The following is a 22,611-nucleotide window of genomic DNA, read 5'->3' on the forward strand; positions in this document are numbered from 1 at the left end:
AGACCAAGGGAGAGGGTTACAAATTGAAAGTACCTTTCTGAAACCGCAAAGCGGAGGTACCGATGATGGCCTGAAAATAATGGCACATGGAGGTAGGCATCCTTGATGTCCACTGATGGAAGGAACTCTTCTTGTTCCAGGGACGCCACTACCGAACGGAGAGATTCCATTCTGAAGTGGCGGATGGGAAAGAGACGATTGAGACGCTCGAGATCCAGAATCGGCGCACAGAACCGACCCTTTGGGGACCACAAATAGATTTGAAAAGAACCCCGAAAAACGTTCCCCTGAAGGAACGGGGCCGAACACCCCCTGGAGAAGCAGGGATTGGAAAGCCGCTCTAAATTGCTTCGCCAGAGGAGGAGAACGGGGGGCCCGGAATCGAAAAAAGCGATCCCCCGGAAGGGAGGCGAATTCGATCCAGTAACCGTTGGACACCACGTCCCTGACCCAAGAGTCCTGAATATGTGGAATCCAGATGACTCAGAAAAACAAGAGACGACCTCTCACCCGAAAAGAAACAGTGAGTGGGGGCCTTACTGCATGCAGAAGTGGGTTTGCGGTTGCCCGATTTGGGCGCAAAACGGCTGGACCGGTTGGAGTCCGACTTCCAAGACGGGTGTGCCCGGAACGAGGGAGCCTTCTTGTCCCGCGAGGGCGCCTGTCCGGACCCTTTACTGGGGCCAGAGGTCCAAGAGAACCGAAGGAAAAAACTCTTCCTTTGGGAAGGAGGGCGAGCCTTATTTTGAGGTAACAAGGAACTCTTACCTCCCGATGCCTCGGAGAGAACCTCATCAAGGCGTTTGTCAAAAAAGACGGCCACCCGTAAAGGGAAGCTCAGTGAGAGGCCTTCCGGAAGCGGCATCTGCATTCCAAGCCCTAAGCCATAGAGAACGGCGGAGAGCCGCTAGGGGACCCACAGTAAAGGCAGCAACAATGGGCTGACTGCATGGAAAAGGCACACAGAAAATCCCCAACTTTAAGGGCTTGGAGAGCCAGATCAGGAAGATCTTCTTGGGGGGAATCCCGCTAAAATATCCTGATGGGGATTTTGGCACCACTCCAACAGGGCCTTGGACACCCATGTCGAGGCGAAGATGGGAAGAAGAGAAGAGACAGTTACTTCCGAAGCAAACTTCGCTAAGATTCTATCTTCTTGTCCGTGGAACCTTTGAGATGAGAAGCGGCCCTCCCTGGGGTCCTGGAAGAGAAGACCCCTTCAAGGCGGACACCACTTCCCGTGAGGCCTCAGCCACCGAAATGGAGAATTGGGTCAAGTCAGCCATATACCGGGTCAGGGAAGAAACCCGGGCTGAGGAGCGGCTGAACCCACCGGGGGGGGGGGGGCATCAGGGAGCACCCGGGAGTCTGGGGGAGCAGTGGAGTAGACAGGGCAAGAGGTCTAGGCAGAGCCAGACATTTTAGTATCACAGTGCTACAGATATAATAAGGCACTGAAATTCCAGGTTTCTGCGTGGAGGGAGAATTGCCCTAGAGAGGAGACCTGTCCCATGAACTTTCTCCCCTAGACTGTGTCCCCTGTTAGCTGCAGAGAAAAACCCCACTCCCTGCAGTCAGAGATACTGAACAGGCCAGCCAATAGGAAGGAAGGGGCGTGCCAGAAGCAAGGCACCCGATAACAGGCCCCTTCACATAGAAAAATCGGGGCGGAGCTACAGACGGCCAAAGAAGAACCATCATGGCGCCCGCTCCTTGTCCCGAGCACCATGTCTAGTCCGCATAGCGCTCGGGGGAATAGGGTGGGCGGTCTAAACGCCGGCAGAGACGGCCGGCAAAAGTGAAAGTAAGCCGGCGCTGAAGCGCCCGACTCGTAGCAACGCCGCTGCTGTCAGACGCGAATAAGGCGCTGAGGGAAAACGAAAGTAAGCCGGCGCTTAGAGCGCCCGGCCCGAGCAGCGCCGCGGCTGACAGCCGCACATAAGGCGCTGGGGTAGTGGAAACAAGGACCCACACACACACACACAATATAGTAAAGTGCCCCAAAACACATGCCCTACATATATGCCCCCTTAGGTGCCACTGCTCCCCCAATAAAAATAATGCAGCCCCTGTATAAACCAGCCCCATAAACTGAAGGTGGGCTAAAAACAGGGGGTCTCCAGAGGTTGCGAGCTCCGTACCTATGAAGAAAAAAGGGGGGAAAGTACTTACCTCAGTCAGAAGAACTTACCTAATGGAGTCTTCAGTGAAGTCTTCAGCCAGCTTATGGTCCCTGCATCACGCCTAGCTGCTATAGTGCGAGCGAGGCAAGCAGATACATAGGGGGACCCGGACCCATGAGGTATCACCCAGGCGCTGGCCGTTGGCGAGGGGGGGTTAACAGCGCATATACAAAATGTCTGTGCCCCCTCACTCGCAATGGGGAAACGGGAGTCCCTGAGTCCCCACCTGAAACCTGAAACCAGAAAAGAAAAAGAATAAAAAACAAACACGTCCCTAACTAGGAAAACAAAAAAATGAGAAGACCTGGTCTGGAGCAAACCAGACCACGTCCCACCTCCTTAGACACTAAGCTTAAACTGATTACCTCAGAGCCTGAATGCGGGTATATCCTGCTGGGAGGAGCCAACTGTTTTTGTTGCCATAGTGTCACACCTCCTAGAGACAGCAAGATACACCCACTGTCTGTGTCCCCCAATGGAGCCGATAGAGAAATAAGGTTTTATTGGAGCATTGCACAGTTGTAGTTTGGAAGGACAGTGTTAAGCCTGAAGGATCAATATGACTGTGTACTTAGAAGATGGGGTATTAGGGTAACCCAGGAAATCTGCAGTGTGTACAAGAGAGAAAGACATTGTGGGCAGTGTTACTAGTTGAACAGTCACGCAGGCTTACTGTTGCGTAGTCTTTCTCCTCTGGTAACACTCCTGTCTCCACTTAAGTAGCAGCTCTCTATGCAGATGTGAGATGTCCCACTTTCTACCTCTAGACTGCTTGCAGGCAGCTCGACAACACTGGGGCCATAGATGTTGACTTAAGCAAAGCTTCATGAAAACTGACCCATCAGGGCCCCTTAAAGCAGCACTGCTTGTACTGCCTTGATGGCTCCCTGGCTGACAAGCACACAGAGCCCATGTTGAAGGTGCTTTTTGTATGACAGTAACTGGAAGAACAACATTGCTTGATATATTCATATTGAGAAGTTTAAAATGTGCCAAAAGAACTTTTCGCACACCATTATATCACCGTCTCTAAACAGAACCTGTATTAATCAAAAAAAGGCAGACTGTAACAGCCTTTAAAATTTTATAAGAGCACATCATAAGACCTGGAGAAAAAATGGTCCATTCGGTCAATTCAATTGGTTAAGGAGTAACTTTACGTTTGCTGATTATTAACAACAGAGTAAACTAATGACAAATCGCTTTAAGGAAGACGGCGACCCACTTGATAACCGCAGCCCAGAAAAAAGCTGGGAAGAGGTCACAAGTTGATTGTATACAGCCTAAGGTTCCTAACAAATGCATTTCTAGTGATTTTAATTACCGTTAATCCTTCTTTTAAAATTATTCAAGAAATACTTACTAGACACTGGCCAATATGAAAGAATGATCCATTTTTAGGAAAGAGTCTGCCAACTAGATCTAGAATTATTTACCGCAGAGCAGAAAGCATTAAAAGTATAGTAGCTCAGAGTCGATGAAGTTTGAAGAAATTAGGACCAGCAAACTCCTCGATTCGTATAAGTGCAACTAAGCATGCTCATGTGGTTCGTATAAGTGCAACTTAGCAAGTTGTAAATGCTGTGAGATTCTGAATTATGGTAGAAAGTCCTTCTCTAGCATTTAGACAAGTCTTCCACATTAAGCACTTTATGAATTGTGGGACACCTTTTGTAATATATTTGCTGGAATGCATGTGTCGTTTACAGTATGTCGGACATACCTCAATAAACAATCACCACTATGTTACCAGAGGTTACGACTTGCATAGCATTTCAAGACATGCAGCCTTGCATCATAATTGTGACCTTACTGCATTTTTTTTATTACTCATTGATTACATTCAGTATTATGCTTATATTTAGTGTACTACTAACCTATTTTATAAAGTGTATATTTTCTCTGCTAAAGGCGAAAGCTGAAATGCGTCTTGCATTGTATAACCTATATGGATGTACATAAAATCCTTAAAACCATTCAGTCTTTGCCAGAATATCTTGCGTTTTATCTTGGAATTCCTGAGTCCACTCGCACTGCATTATCACTCGAGTGCCGCCCTCTCCCTATCTACTTTCACAATCTTCAACTGACCAATTTACTGGCCTTAATCTTGTAGTGGTGCAAATTGACATGTTACATAGATCATTTAAGTTACTGATACCTGTGGGTGAGCCTAAACCAGTCTGGCCATCCCACTCTCACCTAACAAGATTCTAACATGGCTTTTTAAACCCTGGAACTAGTGTTTACTGGAGGTTTTTGGTTTGTGCACTATGTTCTGTTAGCTGTAAAAAAAAAATATTGAATAAAATAAGACATAAAATAACCTCCAATACTGCATTCGGGAAATCAGTCAGTTGCTATTTCTCCAAAAATCAGTGGCCTCATATTTAATCTAAGTATATATTGTTGTTTAATTTAGCAACATTGTGGAAAGTCATGTTGTTGCTGCCATTAGCTTTTATAGCTCAGAATCCAGGATTTTATTTTAACAATTATTATACCGATAACCCTGGCCAATGCTGCCTGAGTGATAACGTATGTCCATATATTAGTCAGAAAATGTTTTGAGTATGTAGATGTATAATGTAATTACCGTATATACTCGAGTATAAGCCGACCCGAGTATAAGCCGAGACCCCTAATTTCAACCCAAAATCCCAGGAAAAGTTATTGACTCGAGTATAAGCCTAGGGTGGGAAATACCTCATCCCCCCCTGTCATCATCCAGACCCGTCATTAACATCCTCATCATCCCCTTGTCATCATCCCACACATCCCCCCTTCATCATCCCCTTATCATCCCACACATCCCCCCTTCATCATCCCCTTGTCATCATCCCACACATCCCCTTATCCCACACATCCCCCCTTCATCATCCCCTTGTCATCATCCCACACATCCCCCCTTCATCATCCCCTTGTCATCATCCCACACATCCCCTTATCATCCCACACATCCCCCCTTCATCATCCCCTTGTCATCATCCCACACATCCCCTTATCATCCCACACATCCCCCCTTCATCATCCCCTTGTAATCATCCCACACCCCCCCCCCTTCATCATCCCCACCCCCCTTCATCATCCTCTTCTCATCATTCGCCCTCAGTGGTCTTCAACCTGCGGACCTCCAGAGGTTTCAAAGCTACAACTCCCAGCAAGCCCGGGCAGCCATCGGCTGTCCGGGCTTGCTGGGAGTTGTAGTTTTGAAACCTCCGGAGGTCCGCAGGTTGAAGACCACTGCGGCCTTCAACATGCGGACCTCCAGAGGTTTCAAAACTACAACTCCCAGCAAGCCCGGGCAGCCATCGGCTGTCCGGGCTTGCTGGGAGTTGTAGTTTTGAAACCTCCGGAGGTCCGCAGGTTGAAGACCACTGCGGCCTTCAACATGCGGACCTCCAGAGGTTTCAAAACTACAACTCCCAGCAAGCCCGGGCAGCCATCGGCTGTCCGGGCTTGCTGGGAGTTGTAGTTTTGAAACCTCCGGAGGTCCGCAGGTTGAAGACCACTGCGGCCTTCAACATCATCCAGCCCCCTCTCACCCCCTTTAGTTCTGAGTACTCACCTCCGCTCGGCGCTGGTCCGGTCCTGCAGGGCTGTCCGGTAAGGAGGTGGTCCGGTGAGGAGGTGGTCCGGGCTGCTATCTTCACCGGGGGCACCTCTTCTCCGCGCTTCCGGCCCGGAATAGAGCCGTTGCCTAGACAACGACGCATCTGCGTCATTGTCAAGGCAACGTGACTATTCTGAGGCCGGGCCCGAAGCGCTTAGAAGAGGCCTCCCCGGTGAAGATAGCAGCCCGGACCACCTCCTCACCGGACCACCTCCTTACCGGACAGCCCTGCAGGACCGGACCAGCGCCGAGCGGAGGTGAGTACTCAGAACTAAAGGGGGTGAGAGGGGGCTGGATGATGTTGAAGGCCGCAGTGGTCTTCAACCTGCGGACCTCCGGAGGTTTCAAAACTACAACTCCCAGCAAGCCCGGACAGCCGATGGCTGCCCTGGCTTGCTGGGAGTTGTAGTTTTGAAACCTCTGGAAGTCCGCAGGTTGAAGACCACTGCGGGTGGGGGAGTTCACTCGAGTATAAGCCGAGGGGGTGTTTTCAGCACGAAAAATCGTGCTGAAAAACTCGGCTTATACTCGAGTATATACGGTAACCTGAAAAAAGTATACCATATGGGCAATTTAAGACCTTCTAAAATGTATATAATATTGTTTAAATCCCATCAGAACCTAAGAGGAAGAAATCTTTGTATAAATTTATTGATCATAAGTTTCACACCAGTTGTTCTGTTAATGAAACAAAATTAGATCATTAGTTGAAAATGCAACAAAAATCAGCATTTAGCCAACCATACACTTGGCTAAATATCAAATAGAAATAGAATGTTAACCATATAATCTACTGATAACACATGGGGATTTGTTTAATGGGCCATCAGTTTCCTCTTAATGAAGCTATGTGTACTTGTAAAAAATGAAAGAAAAAAGTTCAAACTATTGAAACAAGAAGGTAGCAGGGACAGGGAGGCACATTAAATTATGAAGAATAAATTGGAATAAAAAAAAAACCCTCACAAAGTCGGGCAGCAAAAATTGCAACAAAGAAAATAATGGCCACAGAAAGTAAAAATCACTCCAAAATATTCCTTATATAAATAAATTATAAGAATATATAGCTGAAAGTGTTGATCTCCCAAGAAATAATCATGGTGTAATGTTGCCCCTCCACCATTACACCCTGATTATTTCTAGGAAGGTCAAAGAAAAGGCCAATCTACTAAATGCTTATTCTTAAATATAATCCTGTGGAATAATCCCTGATATTAAAGAGGTTATTGAAGATATGCTATGCTGCAGTATCTAAATGAAAATAGCCTTAGAACACAGCATCAGCAAAGGTTTGTGAAGGATTGTTTCCGTCAAACTAATCTGATTAGCTTCTGTGAAGAGGTCAGTTCTAGTTTGGACCTGGGTGAGGCTGTTAATGTTTTGTATCTGAACTTTTCAAAGGCATCTGACCTTGTGCCACACAAAAGCTTGTTACATAAAATGAGGATGAATAGGTGTAAATGCGTTAACAACTTGCTCAGTGATAGGAAGCAGAGGATGATTTTCAATGGAACAGTGCGATTGGATCACAGTTTTTGAGTGGGTTACTACTGAGGTCAGTATTGGGTGACATTATTTTCAATATGCTTATTAATGACTTTGTAGAGGGATTACAGAGTAGAATTTTAATATTTAGAGGCGAAATTAACCCCTTAACGTTTATAAACATCCATATACAGCTCCCGAGGTATGACGCGTGGTCAGCAGGTGAGCGCGCATCATACCCGGTGGATCCCTGTTGCTATAAGCAACCAGGATCCATGGCTAATGCTGGACATCGCAAATCGGGCTGATGTCCGGAATTAACTCTTTAGACGAAGCGATCAAAGTTGATCGCCGCGTCTAACCCCTTAAGGACCAAGCCCATTTTCACCTTAAGGACCAGGCCAATTTTATATTTGCGCTTTCGTTTTTTTCCTCCTCGCCTTCTAAAATCCATAACTCTTTTATATTTCCATCTACAGACCCATATAAGGGCTTGTTTTTTGCGAGACCAATTGTACTTTGTATTGAAACCTCTCATTTTACCATAAAATGAACGGCGAAGCCAAAAAAATATTTTGTAGGGAGGACATTTAAATGAAAAACACAATTTTGCACATTTTGGAGGGTTTCGTTTTCACACTGTACAATTTACGGAAAAAAATGATGTGTTCTTTATTCTGTGGGTCAATATGATTAAAAGGATACAAGTGGCTAGATACTTTTATATTTTTGTACCACTCAAAAAAAATCTAAAACTTTTTGTACAAAATCAGTAATCTAAAATCGCCCTATTTTGACCATCTATAACTTTTTCATTTTTCCGTATATAGGGCGGTATGAGGGCTCATTTTTTGCACCATCATCTGTACTTTTTTATAGATACCATATTTGCATGTATAAAACTTTTTATATAGTTTCTTATTATTTTTTTTAATAAAATGTGACAAAAAAAGCAGCATTTTTGGACTTAAAATTTTTTTTTACGTTTACATCGTTCACCGTACAGGATCATTTACATTAAATTTGAATAGTTCGGACATTTACGCACGCGTCAATACCAAATATGTTTATTTAAAAAATTACGCTTTTTGGGGGTAAAATGGGAAAAACTGACAATTTTCATTTTTATTGGGGGAGGGGATTTTTCCCTTTTTTATTTTTACTTTTTTTTTAACATTTTTAAACTTTTTTACACTTTGTATGGCCCCATAGGGGACTATCTATAGCAATCATTTGATTGCTAACACTGTTCAGTGCTATGCATAGGACATAGCACTGATCAGTATTATCGGCTATCTTCTGCTCTGGTCTGCTCGATCTCAGACCAGAGCAGGATACGCCGGGAGACGGAGGCAGGTGAGGGGACCTCCGTCCGCCATTACAGATGATCGGATCACCGCAGCTGTGCTGCGGGCGATCCGATCATCTATTTTATCATGTGCATTGCCGCAGATGCCGTGATCTGTACAGATCATGGCATCTGAGGGGTTAATGGTGGACATCCGCGCGATCGCGGATGTCGGCCATTACTAGCTGGTCCCCGACTGCTGATAGCAGCCAGAACATGCCGTGTATGCCTTGGAACCTGCTCGCGGTCATACACAGGATGTAAATGTACGTCCTGGTGCGTGAAGTACCTCCCAACCAGGACTTACATTTACGTCCGTGGTCGTTAAGTGTCTAAAGTGAAAGTAAAAGCTTCTCGGCAGCTCAGTGGGGCTGATCGGGACCATTGTGGTAAAATCGCGATATCCCGATCAGCTAGAATGCAACAGGAGGGTCCCTTACCTGCTTCCTGTGCGTCCGATCGGCGATTGCTCCAAGCCTAAAATCCAGGCTTGAGCAATCAACCGCCGGTAGCTATGATCCCTGACATTGCAATGCAATGGCAGTGGTCAGTGTATTGAATCAATGTACTGCATGTTATAGTCTCCTATGGGGGCTATAACATTGCAAAAAAAAAAGTGAAAAAAGAAAGTTAATAATGATCATTTAACCCCTTCCCTAATAAAAGTTTGAATCATCCCCCTTTTCCCAATAAAAAAAAAACAGTGTAAATAAAAATAAACATATGTGGTATCGCCTCATAAATGTCCAAACTATAAAAATATATCATTAATTAAACTGCACAATCAGAGTCTCCTCAGCCACTGTCTCATCACGCCTGCGACCTGTCCATTTGCCTGTTCCGGGTGTGTTCCTCACCGACCCATGTTTGTCACGCCGCCTCCACTATGCTGTCACGGCAAGTGCTAGCCGATAGCTGTGATGAGGGAAATAAAGTAAATGCCGACCATTCCCTGGTGCTGGCTTATGCTATATGGCATACTACCACTGCTTTCCTCCATGTGCACGGTGCCATCACCAACACAGTCACAGAATAGGGCAATGTACACAGTGGAATCACAGTGATGGGTTTATATACAGGGATGTCACAGTACAGGGATAATACCCACTGTGCCCCGATTGGTGGAAATGAAAGAAGAAACACGTTGCCGTCATGTAAAAGTTTTTATAAATGTGCCAAATCATGCTGTATAGTATGCAAATTTGGTGAGAATTGTATGTGCATTGAGGGATCGGTAGACAACAAAAACACATCATACATGATTTTATAAATGGCATAAAAAATTTGTCATATACTAGGTTAACTATCTTAAGTACTGTTTTGACATTTATTGGTAGCAAAAAAAATTTTTTTTTTAAAGAACATTAGGGTAATCAGCGGGAACAATGTCCCAAAATCTATCCAATACATCTAAGGACTTTTTGGTTATTCATTGAGGGGATACCTCTAGCCTAAGGTTTTCTGGAATCAAAAAGGTTAAAAGGCATAAACATGGAGAAAATCATGTTGGGAAGCTCTGTAATCGATAAATTATGTGCATTTGTTTGTTGAACAGTATATATCCTAATAGTTTGAATAGCAGGGATGCCACACAGTGATATTTGTGTATATTATCCCTGTATTGTGACATCATTATGCGTATTATCCCTTTACTGTGTCTCTGTACTGTGACATCACTGTGTGTATTATCCCTGTACTGTGACATCACTGTGTATTATCCCTGTATGGTGACATTTCTCTTTATATTATCCCTGTACTGGGACATAATTGGGTGTATTTATTCCTGTACGGTGACATAACTGTGTATTATCTCTGAACTGTGACATCTCTGTACATATTAACCATGTACTGTGATGTACATAATACATGTGATAATATACACAATGATGTCACTGTACAGAGATAATGCAGAGTGATGTCACAGTACAGGGATAATACTCAGTGATGTCCCGGTACAGAGATAATAAACAGTGATGTCACAGTACAGAGATAATATACACAGTGATGTCACAGTACAGGGATAATACACACACAATGATGTCATAATACAAAGATAATACACAGTGATGTCACAGTTCAGGGATAATATACAAAATAATGTCACAGAACATGGGGCAATGTGCATGGGGAATTTGTAAAGAGGTTAGTGCTAAAGAAATGCTTTAGAAATGTTTGTCTGGCAGATTCTATAGAGACAAGTCTTGGCTGGATAAGCCTTCATGGCGGATAAAGAAAAGGAGAAGTGAACAACTCTGATCAGAGAAGACGTCTCCTCTGAGTCGCTAGATGTAAGGCTGGGTTCACACCATGTTTTGTAAATACGGTAACTGGATCCGGTGGGGGGAGGGAAAGCCAGGCGCTCCCGTATCCCAGCTGGCCCAGCCCGCATCTCATTCATTTGACTGAGCCAACCGGAGTCAGATAGTGACACTGGTTATCTTATTTTTGCCCCATATCCGGTTTTGTGAAGGACCTTAACCTTTGGTATACTACGGTTTTCGATCCGGTCACAAAACTGGATACAGGGCAAAAATGAGCCCACCGGAGTCGGATAGTGACCCCGGTCGGGTTATTTTTGCCCCGTATCCAGTTTTATGACTGGACCTAAAATCGTAGTATACCACATTCAAATGAATGAGATGGGGGTCCGTGTCCGGCTGGGATACGGGAGTGCCCGGTTTTCATTCCCCGGATCTGGTCCCCATATAGCCAAAACGTAGTGTGAACCCAGCCTAAAAAATGCTGGTTTATATGTGACTGTGTTTATGACTGTCTGCATGCATGTATATATAAGGGTACATACACGCTGAGGAATCTCTGTCCAGAGAAATTCCGGCAGAGATTTTGAGTGCTTCATACACTGACTGAATAAGTTGGCCCTGGGAATGTGCGGATAGGAAATCACACCCCTATCACCCCTATGTCTGTACATGCTGAGATCTGAGAATGATAGAACTGTCATTGCTGCAACCAAACTGTACAGTTGCCTGCTGATAGTTGTGAGTATATTAAAGGAAGAGGTTGGGTGCGATTAGAGCGTGGATGAGAGTGTGATTGGGGGTGTGACTGAGGGCATGGCTGGGGCTATGGGCTCTAGCCCCGGGTATTTTGGAGACCTAGCAATGCCCCTGGTGATCGGTGCCAGTCAGCAGCTGCCAAGGCCAATAAAATCATTGAATGCATCAAGACAGGCATAGAGGCCCATGACAAGAACATAGTTTTGTTTTAGTACAAATCGCTAGTAAGACCACACATGGTAAATTCTGTCCAATTTTGAGCACCTATATATAAGGACATGTTTGAACTGGAGTTGGTGCAGAGGAGGGGAAACCATGGGGGAATTTCAGTACCAACACAGGTTACCAGCTTGAGGCTATTTATTTTGGAAAAAAAATTATCTTAGGGCGATCTGATCACAATGTACAAATATATGAATGAACAGTACAAAGACCTTTCTAGAGATCTTTAAATATCTAGGCCTGTAACCATGGCAATAGGAGCATCTTCTAGGACTAAAATAAAAACATTTTCATGATCATTACAGATGGGGATTCTTTACTGTAGGAGCAGTGAGGCTAGGAAATTGCTCCCACATGATTTTGTGATGACTGACTTAGTAAACAAGTTTAAGGGAGGCCTGGTTGCATTTCTTCAAGAAAATATAATTTAAAGGGAACCAATCATCAGATTTTACCCTATATAACGCTTTGCCAAGCGTTATATAGGGTCAAATCTGATGATTGATTCCCTTTAATGTTATGAATTCTAGATTTCTGGAGATAGGATGTTGATCCTGGGATTTATTCTGACGGATACATTTTCCCCCCTTGGTATGGGGCAATTGGCATCTGCTTCGACTTTCTCTGGATCACTATAATAGATTTATAGATTGCTTTTGATGTCTTCTTGTAACTATGAACTCTTGAACATTGCAGATAATGCATTCAGAAATTCTTCATAACGATAAACTTTTTTCCACATATGTGATGCTTGTGGTAAAATTTAAGTAAATTTTCCTTTTCAATATGCACTTAAAAACCACTATTAAGAAATTGAAAATGGGGGGGGGGGGGGGGCACATGGCTTGCTGCCAAAGAAGATGGCCGCCTAGTCCCCGAGCTCCCGATCCTCGTGGCCATAAAGTAGCTATAATTAGTGTTGTCAGCCCTTCACCTAATGAGGAAGAGCACACGTCACCGCCAGAAACAACTGCCTGCCTGTCCGGACCCTTACTCTGCCCGGGGAGCATCGCTAAATATCTCCAGCCGCCTTCCTCCTTGGCCCCGGGCTCCCCGCCTGACTCCACTCCCAATCTGTGGGGGCTGTGCTTGCTGGTGCTGCCCTCCAAACAGCTCTGCTGGGGATTCTTCTGCAGCTCGGCGGGACCCTCCTCAGCTGTCACCGTCGACTGCTTCAGTCGTGGATCCGAGAGAGCATACCTGAATATTTCACTAACAACGAAGGCTCAGTGACCTCTCAGGCGGTCTTTATGGGAAGCCCATAAAGCGGTGATTAGGGGTCATTGCATTGCCTTGGGTTCCCAATTGTGACGCTCTGGCTCGCTCCTGGAAACTTCGAGATTGCTCACTTGGAAGCTCTTTTACTGTCTTCCCCTTCTCTCACGTTGTTGAGGTGCCTGGTTGCTGCTCTGTTCCAGTTAGGAAATTTGGCCCTCCATAAGGTCGAACATCAGTCACTCTATGCCAAGAAGCATTTCTACGAAAAGGGTAACAAAGCTCATTCTATGTTGGCGAGGCGCCTTCGGGACTGTATACTTCTCAGGCCCCCTCTGCTCTCTAAGATCCTTCTGGTTTGCCGTCCCTTTCAGTGACTGACCGTGAGACTTTGAATGCTCCCATAACTCTTGATGAGCCCTCGGAAGTTCTCAAGACCCTCACTGCGGGACGCTTTCTGGGACCAGATGGTTTTAACTACCTGTTCTATAAAATGTATTCTTCTATTCTCCTTCCTTAGCTGATTATTCTTTTTAATTATTTTATAGGTGGAGAGAAGATCCTGCTGTCCTCACGTTGATCCCTAAAACTGGTAAGGACCCTCACAATTGCTCCAGCAACCGACCCATTGCCCTTCTTAATTCTGACCTGAAGCTGTTCTCCAAGGTCCTGGCAAAATACATTAGCTGTTTTCTCTTGTGCACAAGGACCAAGTTGGATTTATTCCTTGCTGACAGAGTGGGCATAATAGAAGAAGGGTAGTGGATCTCATAGATCTGGTTAATCGGAGGTTGGAGCAGGCTCTGGTTCTTAGTTTGGATGCTGAAAAGGCCTTTGATAGGCTGGGGTGACCGTTTCTTTTCTCTTCCCTTCAGAAATTCGGTATCTCTGGCAATTTCCTTACTGCACTGTGGGGTCTCTATTCCTCTCCCACTGCCTCTCTTAAACATCCTCACGCTTCCCCTCCTACCTTTTCCTTGTTCAATGGTACTAGGCAGGGCTGCCCGCTCTCCCCCCCCCCCCTGATTTTTCCTTTGTGTAGCAAACTCCTTGCTGAGATGATCAGGGGGAATCTGGATGTTTCTGGTGTTACACTCCATGATAGGGAATTTAAGATCTGCCTATTTACTGCCAATGTTTTTCTTACTCTCACTAATCCCTTGCAGTCCTTGCTCACTTTGTATAAAATTCTCCACCCCTTGTATTGGGCTATAAGGTCAATCTCTCTAAATCCGAAGCTTTCTCTTAATCTTCCTTCCTCATTGATTTCTCTCCTGCAGGCTGATTATTCCATTCTTGGGTGGTCTAGGGGATGAACATTTCAGCCACCTGGCCGTGTGGTCTACCAACCACCCTTACAGTAAATGGATGGAATTGGAGAAACTATGGTTGGCCCCGATTCACTCTAATTCTTTCTTGCGGGTGTTTCCCCCTCCCTCCCCGGGTTCTCTCTTGGGTCTAATGTTGTTCTCACTCTACGTTTGGGACTACTGTTCCAGACGGTTCAGGCTTTTCTTCTCTTTTTCCCCTTTCTATTCTGCTGGGCCAATGTTGTTGACCCCCCCCCCCCCTCACCCATTCTCTCCTTTCTTTTGATAAACTTGTTGCTTGCCGGGATCTCCCTTCTTCTGAGGAAGCCCACTATGTTCAGCTTTGCCATTATTTGTCTTCTGGACAGAGCTCACTGACAGTGTCTATACCTGCGGGTTTTGAACAGTTGTGTAGGGGCGATCCTCGGACAAAGGGACTCCTCTCTAGTATTTATTCGCTCTTACTATCTCCCCCGGATTCCACACCTCCTTCACATCGCTACATGAGCCGTTGGGAGTAAGCCCTTAATACCACTATCTCGATTCCTCAATGGCCCAAAATATGGGAGTGGGCTTCCAAGGCCTCAGTCTGCACGGCTTACTTTCCTCGTTTATGTTATCACATGTCCTTGTGGCTTCTTTTACGTTGGAATAACCATCCGGCCCCTCCATGTTCATTTCCGTGAACACGTCAGATCCATCCAAACTAGAGTAGGTGCTCCAAGACTGGTGGAATACGTAAAATAAGCCCATGCCAACGATCCGAGAGTCCTGAGATTTGCCAGCATAGAAAGGGTTACATCCTTACCCAAGGGTGGTGATATCGCATATCGCCTTACTGAGAAAAGAGGCATGTTGGATTTTGAAGCTCTGCACCACAGGCACTCTCGGACTCAACGATAGAATCGAACTGGCACCATTCATGTAACTTTATCTATAGACCCATGGTACTTATCATGTCCCCTTTTTTTTATCTATACATTTACTTTGTAAGCGTTTTTGTTTACCTGCATATCCTTTGTTGTTCACACCCGATTTTCAGTCCTGCAGTGTTTACCTGAGTCACATGTTCACTTTGTTTTGACATGTGACCTTGACGACGCCTACCGCAACTATATATGACGTCACTTCTTGTGCGGCTGTCGTATACCGGCTGGAATAAGCGCTGTGAGAGAGTGAAAGTCTGTCCCGTTATGTCCCCTGCCTCCACCCCTGCACCCTCTTGATATGTCTGGCATCTCTGAATAAAGACCTGTTGGATGGTGAGTGCAATCCTGTCTTCGTTATCACTATTTAATACATACTGTGTCGGATTTATACACCACCGCTGCCATTGTCACTTCTTGGGTTTCCAATGCTCTCCACTGTAATACATGTCAAGCTTACCTGAGTCCTAGTCCTGTTAGTGCCGGACCACCTATTCTCTCCCACTTACCTTATTCGAGCATCTTATTTCTGGGTCTTGAGGACGCATCAGAGGACTCTCCATTAGCAATTAGAACATGGAACTGGACTCACATGCAGCAACGGAAAACCCAAAATCCAGCGTTCAAGCTAGAAGAGTGGAGGTTGAGACGTATTTCTTGTCTTGCAATGTCAAAGACCAGCTGACTTTAATGGGGACAAAATCCCTTGAACAACGTATTACATCTCTGGCAGACAAAGAGTGCCGTCTTTTCTGGACTATTAACTCTCTGGAGTCATATGTTGTCAGTGCACGTACACCACGGAATTGCGATTATACAAATTCCCTTCCCAGTTCACCGACGACCTCCAATTCATGGCTGAATGGGACCAGACACACTTATAACATGGCCAAAATCTAAAGAAAATTGTGATTAAAAAGAACAAATTGGAATATGAAGGTGTCACAGTGGATTTGTGTAAGACCAAAACCGAATACCGCACGAGAGTCAGTGATACAGCTTACCATTCTTTTCTCCAAAAACTTGAAAAGAGATTTCTGTAGCCCAATCAGAGATTATGGAACGCAAGAGAGACAAGTTTGTCTGCGATAAGGCGGACTACGATTCTTCACAGGTAACAAGTACCGCAGAACCCCTTACAATCGGAGACTGGGTAATCAGAGACGTCAACCTTCTGACTTTTGGACATCTGACGCCGAGAGGAGTCAGTCAGATGACACCACCAGTCCCCCAAGACTGACCATAAATCCACATCTCAGATAGAGAAGATGAGTAACATCCCAGGTTCTGTCCCTTTAGGAAAAGGACCCGAAGGGGAAGAGGGAGAAAGAGGAAACACCTTCCAACAGAAGAGGAAAGGGGTGTCGTGGAAAGACCAGAGACTTCCAACAACATTGTTGTTAATCTTACTGATGTCCTCCTTTCCGAGGAATGTCAATCCCTCCTGTCTAAGGGATTAAATTATGGGTTGCAAGAACCCTTTGATCCTGTTCAATTTAAGATAGATCTCCTGAAGGCGACTAGGAAAATAAATTTATATAAAACATTCAAGAAAGGGGCTACTGATATATTTGATAAATTCTATAAAGAAGGGGAAACCCCAGCTATCATTGGTCCACTCGGGTTTTCCCCATTTTTAGGAGCTACCCCAAAGGACTGTGATGTTCTTAACACTTTGTGTTCTCAATCTGATGCTGACTCTATCTATTGCCAACGTGGAAGTTTTGTCCTCCAGAGGAGGGAACCCCTCCACGTACTCTCCCCCCGTCCCTGTGGGCAGCTCTATTTACATGTTTACACGGGCGGTGGAACATGACGTGAGGGCGTTAATTTACCCCCAACCCAAGGCTAACTTGTCCAGTGGCAAATTAAGGGTCCTCAAATGGTTAAAATCTAGGCCGGACTTATGGGTTATTATGGATGACAAAGGTGGCAGTAATGACTACGGCCATGTATGACAATAAGAGAGCACCTTTTGGATGACACTTCTACATGTAGATGCCTCCCCAATAATCCGACCTTAAAAACCATGAACTTACTCCGCACTTTCTTGAGACAAAAGTGTGAACAGGGTTTAATTAATCAAAAAACAGCTGAAAGATTGATCCCCCTTAGCCCCCGACTTGCAAAATGTTACTTATTGCCTAAGGTGCACAAGTCGCAGAGCCGACCCCCAGGGCCACCTATTGTCGCAGGGATCTGCTCTGCGACTGAGTACCTTTCCCAGTGTATAGAGTGGTCACTAAAACCCACTTTACCATCCATCCCTTCATATATAAAAGATACCAGAGACCTACTTACTCACCTTGACCGCTTTCATTGGAATGATACTTTTCATCTCGCTTCAATCGACGTTGAGAGCCTGTACACCCTCATCCCACATGATGCGGGTGTACAGGCTGCCTGTGAGATCTTAGCTGAGACAGACAAGACAGATGACTTCATTAACTTCGTTACCGAGTCCCTCCTCTTTATCCTATCCCACAATAAATTTAAAGAGAGAGACACTTGGTATAGGCAGGAGACCGGGACTGCGATGGGCACCCTGGTCTCCTGTACCCATGCCAATTTGCTTTTGGCTGCTTTCGAGTGTCGATGTGTTTTTTCTTCCAATAATCCATATGTCACTAATATTAAACTTTTTCTTAGATTTGTCGATGACTAATTGTGTGAGAGGGGTCCAAAAATGACTTTCGGTCCTTCGTTATCTATTTGAATGTGACTGCTTTTCACCTCAAAAATGGTGATTCCGAACTCACCTTTCTCAATCTAAAATTGATGGTCCATGAGGGCAAACTGTGCACACAAGGGTACAGTAAAATCATTGCCTGTAATTCCCTCCTTCACTTTAATAGCTCACATCCCAAGCATGTAAAAAGGAGTATCCCATACTCACAATTCCTACAGTTAAGGAAAGTCAACAGTGATGACGAGATTTTCTTTGCTCAAGCCACTGACCTCAAAAAACGACTAGCTGAACGAGGGTACCCATAATGCTCCGGTTTATTACACCTAAAACCTAGACTCAACCAAAAACCTCACAGATTTGTTTTTTCTTTGGCTAATTCTAATTTACATACATTCATAGCAAACACTATCCGCAAGCATTGGTACATCCTGGAGTTGGACCCTGATTTAAAAGAAGTTGCTGTTAAATCGCCTCTATTAATGTATGGAAAACAATCACACTCTAGGTGATACACTCAAGAATATTGTACTTTCGAACCCGGGTGAACCAACAGGCAGGAGTGATTGGCTAAAAAACACTGCACCAAAAGGCAATTTTCCTTGTAGATCCTGCTCTTCTGTGTCCAAAACTTGTCGACAAACATACTACAATTGGTAGGATATCGTCACTGTGTAAAAGATTTTATCACTTGCCGCACCACTTTCCTCGTTTGTTATCACATGTCCTTGTGGCTTCTTTTACGTTGGAAAAACCATCAGGCCCCTCCATGTTCGTTTTTGTGAACACGTCAGATCCATACGAACTGGCGCCCCAAAACTGGTGGAACACGTAAAAGAAGCCCATGCCAGCGATCCGAGAGTCCTGAGATTTGCCGGTGTAGAAAGGGTTACATCCTTACCCAAGGGTGGTGATAAGCATATCGTCTTACTGAGAAAAGAGGCATATTGGATTTTGAAGCACCACAGGCACTCTCGGACTATGGTTACGTCCCCCGCCTCCACCTCTGCACCCTCTTAATATGTCTGGCATATGTGAATAAAGACCCATTGGATGGTCAGTGCAATCCTGTCTTCTTTATCGCTATTTTATGGTGGATAACACCTTGAACCCCTTAACCTGTCGGGGACGGAGGGCGTACCTGTATGCCCTTCGCCCACTCCCTTTCTACAGAAAGGGAGTCGGCCACGCGTTCAAAGTTGAACACCGCGCCTAAAGTGAAAGTAAACAAATGCCAGTTAGCTCAGGCGGCTGTTTGGGATCGCTGTGGCAAAATCGCGGCATCCCGAACAGCTGTAGGACAGCAGGAGGGTCCCCTACCTTCCTCCTCATTGTCCGATTGCCGAATGACTGCTCAGTGCCTGAGATCCAGGCATGAGCAGTCAAGCTGCAGAATCATTGATCAATGGTTTCCTATGAGAAACCATTGATCAATGTAAAAGATCAGTGTGTGCAGTGTTACAGTGGGGATCAAACGTTTGGGCACCCCAGGTCAAAATTTGTATTAATGTGCATAAAGAAGCCAAAGAAAGATGGAAAAATCTTTAAAAAAGGCATCAAATTACAAATTAGACATTCTCATAATATGTCAACAAAAGTTAGATTTTATTTCCATCATTTACACTTTCAAAATAACAGAAAACAAAAGAAATGGCGTCTGCAAAAGTTTGGGCACCCTGCAGAGTTAATATCTTGTACTGCCCCCTTTGGCAAGTATCACAGCTTGTAAATGCTTTTTGTAGCCAGCCAAGAGTCTTTCAAACTTGTTTGAGGTATCTTTGCCCATTCTTCCTTACAAAAGTCTTTCAGTTCTTTGAGATTTCTGGGCTCTCTGTCACGCACTGTTCTTTTAAGGTCTATCCATAGATTTTCAATTATGTTGAGGTCAGGAGATTGTGAAAGCCATGGCAAAACCTACAGTTTATGCCTCTTGATGTAATCTCCCTTGGATTTCAAGGTGTGTTATGGTGGTCCATGAGGGCAAACTGTGCACACAAGGGTACCGTAAAATCATCTCTCGTAATTCCCATTTGTAGAAGCCATCCTCTCTTTAACTTCAGCTTTTTCACAGATGGCATCAAGTTAGCATCCAAAATTTGTTGAAATTTTATTAATCCATTTTTCCTTCTACTCGTGAGATATTCCCTGTGCCACTGGCTGTAATACAACCTCAAAGCATGATTGATCCACCCCCCATGCTTAACAGTTGGACAGAGGTTCTTTTAATTAAATTCTGTTCCCCTTCTTCTCCAAACGTACCTTTTGCTCATTCCGGCCAAAAAGTTCAATTTTAACCTCATCGGTCCACAGAACGTGAGGACATAGAAGAGGTTTTCTTCTGATGACTCTTCCATGAAGATCATATTTGTACAAGTATCTCTTTATAGTGGAATAGTGTACCACAACTCCAGTGTCTGCCAGATCTTTCTGGAGGGATTGTTCAGTCAAACATGGGTTTTGAATAGTTTTTCTTACAATCCTGCGAGCTGGTCTGTCTGATATTTTTCTTGGTCTTCCAGATCTTGCTTTAACTTCCACTGTTCCTGATGAATGCCATTTCTTAATTACATTCCGTAAAGAGGATATTGACATCTGAAAACGTTTTGCTATCTTCTTATAGCCTTCTACAGCTTTGTGCGCGTCAACTATTTTCAGTTTCAGATTTTTAGACAACTGCTTAGAAAAACCCATGGTGCTGATTGTTGGGGCAAGGTCAGATGAGTCTGGGCATTTAAAACCTTTGAGATTGACATCACCTGGTCTTCCCAGATGATGATTGAGAACAATCCATGACACTGGCAGGTCTCAGCTTTGCAAAGGGGGCAGTGCATGCTATAAATTCTGCAGGGTGTCCAAACTTATGCAGATGCCATTTTTTTGTTTTCTGTGATTTTGAAAGTGTAAATGATGTAAATAAAATCTAACTTTTGTTGACATATTATAAGAATGTCTAATCTGTAATTTGATGCCTTTTGGAGATTTTTCCATCTTTCCTTGGCTTCTTTATGCACATTAATACAAATTTTACCTGGGGTGCCCAAACTTTTGATCCCCACTGTATAGCCCCCCATGGGAGCTATAACATTGCAAAAAAAAAGTTTAAAAAAAAAAGTTAATAAAGATCATTTAACCCCTTCCCTAATAAAAGTTTGAATCACCCCCCTTTTCCCATTTAAAAAACAAAACAGTATAAATAAAGATAAACATATTTGATATTGCCGTGTGTGGAAATGTCCAAATTATAAAAATATATTGTTAATTAAACCGCACGGTCAATGGCGTACGCGCAAAGAAATTCCAAAGTATTTTGGGTCACTTTTTAAATCATGAAAAAATAAATAAAAAACGATCAAAAAGTCTGATTAGTACAAAAATTGTACCACTAAAAACTTCAGATCACGGAGCAAAAAATGAGCCCTCATACCCCGCCCCATATGCGGAAAAATAAAAAGAAATAGGGGTCAGAAGATGACAATTTTAAATTTTCCTGCATGTAGTTGATTTTTTCCAGAAGTACGACAAAATCAAACCTATATAAGTAGGGTGTCATTTTAATCATATGGACCTACAAAATAAAGAGAAGATGTCATTTTTACCAAAAAATTTACTGCGTAGAAACGGAAGCCCCCAAAAGTAACAAAATGGCGTTTTTTCTTTAATTTTGTCGCACAATGATTCTTTTTCTGTTTCGCTGTAGATTTTTGAGTAAAATGACTGATGTCATTACAAAGTAGAATTGGTGGCGCAAAAAATAAGCCGTCCCCAAAGGGTTAAAGACTCAGCCCATTTTGACCTTAAGGACATTTTTCAAATCTGATCTGTGTTTCTTTATGCATTAATAACTCCTGAGATGTTTTTACTTATCATACTAATTCTGAGATTGTTTTTTCATGATATAATCTACTTTTAGATATTGGTGAATCATTTATTTGTGAAAAATGCCTTCTAAGTAAAAAATGATTTCCTAATGAGGAACATGATCATATCAAATACATGACATATGGATTCACATCTACAATATGTCTACTTTTTGTTGACATCATAAAGTAGACATGTTTTTACTTTTTTAAGATATATGAGGGCTTCAAAATTTAACAGCAATTTTCCAAATTTTCACCAAAAATTCTAAATCGTAACTTTTCAGTGTCCATTTCAGTTTGAAGTGGATTTGATGGGACTTTCTGTTAGAAATCCCCCATAAATCACCCCATTATAAAAACAAACTGCACCCCTCAAAGTATGCAAAATGACATTTTTGGGGGCCATGTCACACTTACAAAGCCCTCATGGTGCCCACACAGTGAAAAACCCCATGCGTGGCTCCATTTTAGAAACTATGCCTCTCAGGAAATGTAATAAGGGGTGCAATGAGCATTTGGACACAACAGACTTTTGGAATAGAGGGCCATAAAAATGAAAAATTTCATTTTTCTCACTAACCTGTTGGTGTAGCCTCAAACTTTTCATTTTTATAAAGGATAAAATGAGAAAAAGCACCCCAAAGTTTGTTACCCAATTTCTGAGTATGGAAGTGCCCCATATGTGGACATAAAATGCTCTGCGGGTGCATGGCAGGGCTCAGAATGGCCCCTCATAAAGCCCCCAT

General features: G+C 43.9%; 1 protein-coding gene and 1 long non-coding RNA gene across 3 annotated transcripts in view; one reads left to right on the forward strand and one right to left on the reverse strand.

Annotated features, from left to right (window-relative positions):
• The window catches only part of LOC130267224 (uncharacterized), a 54,935-nt gene extending 51,056 nt beyond the window's left edge, over window positions 1–3,879 (reverse strand). Inside the window, exon 1 of the long non-coding RNA XR_008843103.1 lies at window positions 2,857–3,879. This is a non-coding gene — a long non-coding RNA (uncharacterized LOC130267224). The remainder of the gene's footprint in view (window positions 1–2,856) is intronic.
• The window catches only part of PCBD2 (pterin-4 alpha-carbinolamine dehydratase 2), a 569,567-nt gene that overhangs the window by 280,471 nt on the left and 266,485 nt on the right, over window positions 1–22,611 (forward strand). The gene's annotated exons all lie outside the window — the stretch shown is intronic.

This window comes from Hyla sarda, chromosome 4 (genome assembly GCF_029499605.1).
Source record: "Hyla sarda isolate aHylSar1 chromosome 4, aHylSar1.hap1, whole genome shotgun sequence".
Lineage (NCBI taxonomy): Eukaryota > Metazoa > Chordata > Amphibia > Anura > Hylidae > Hyla > Hyla sarda.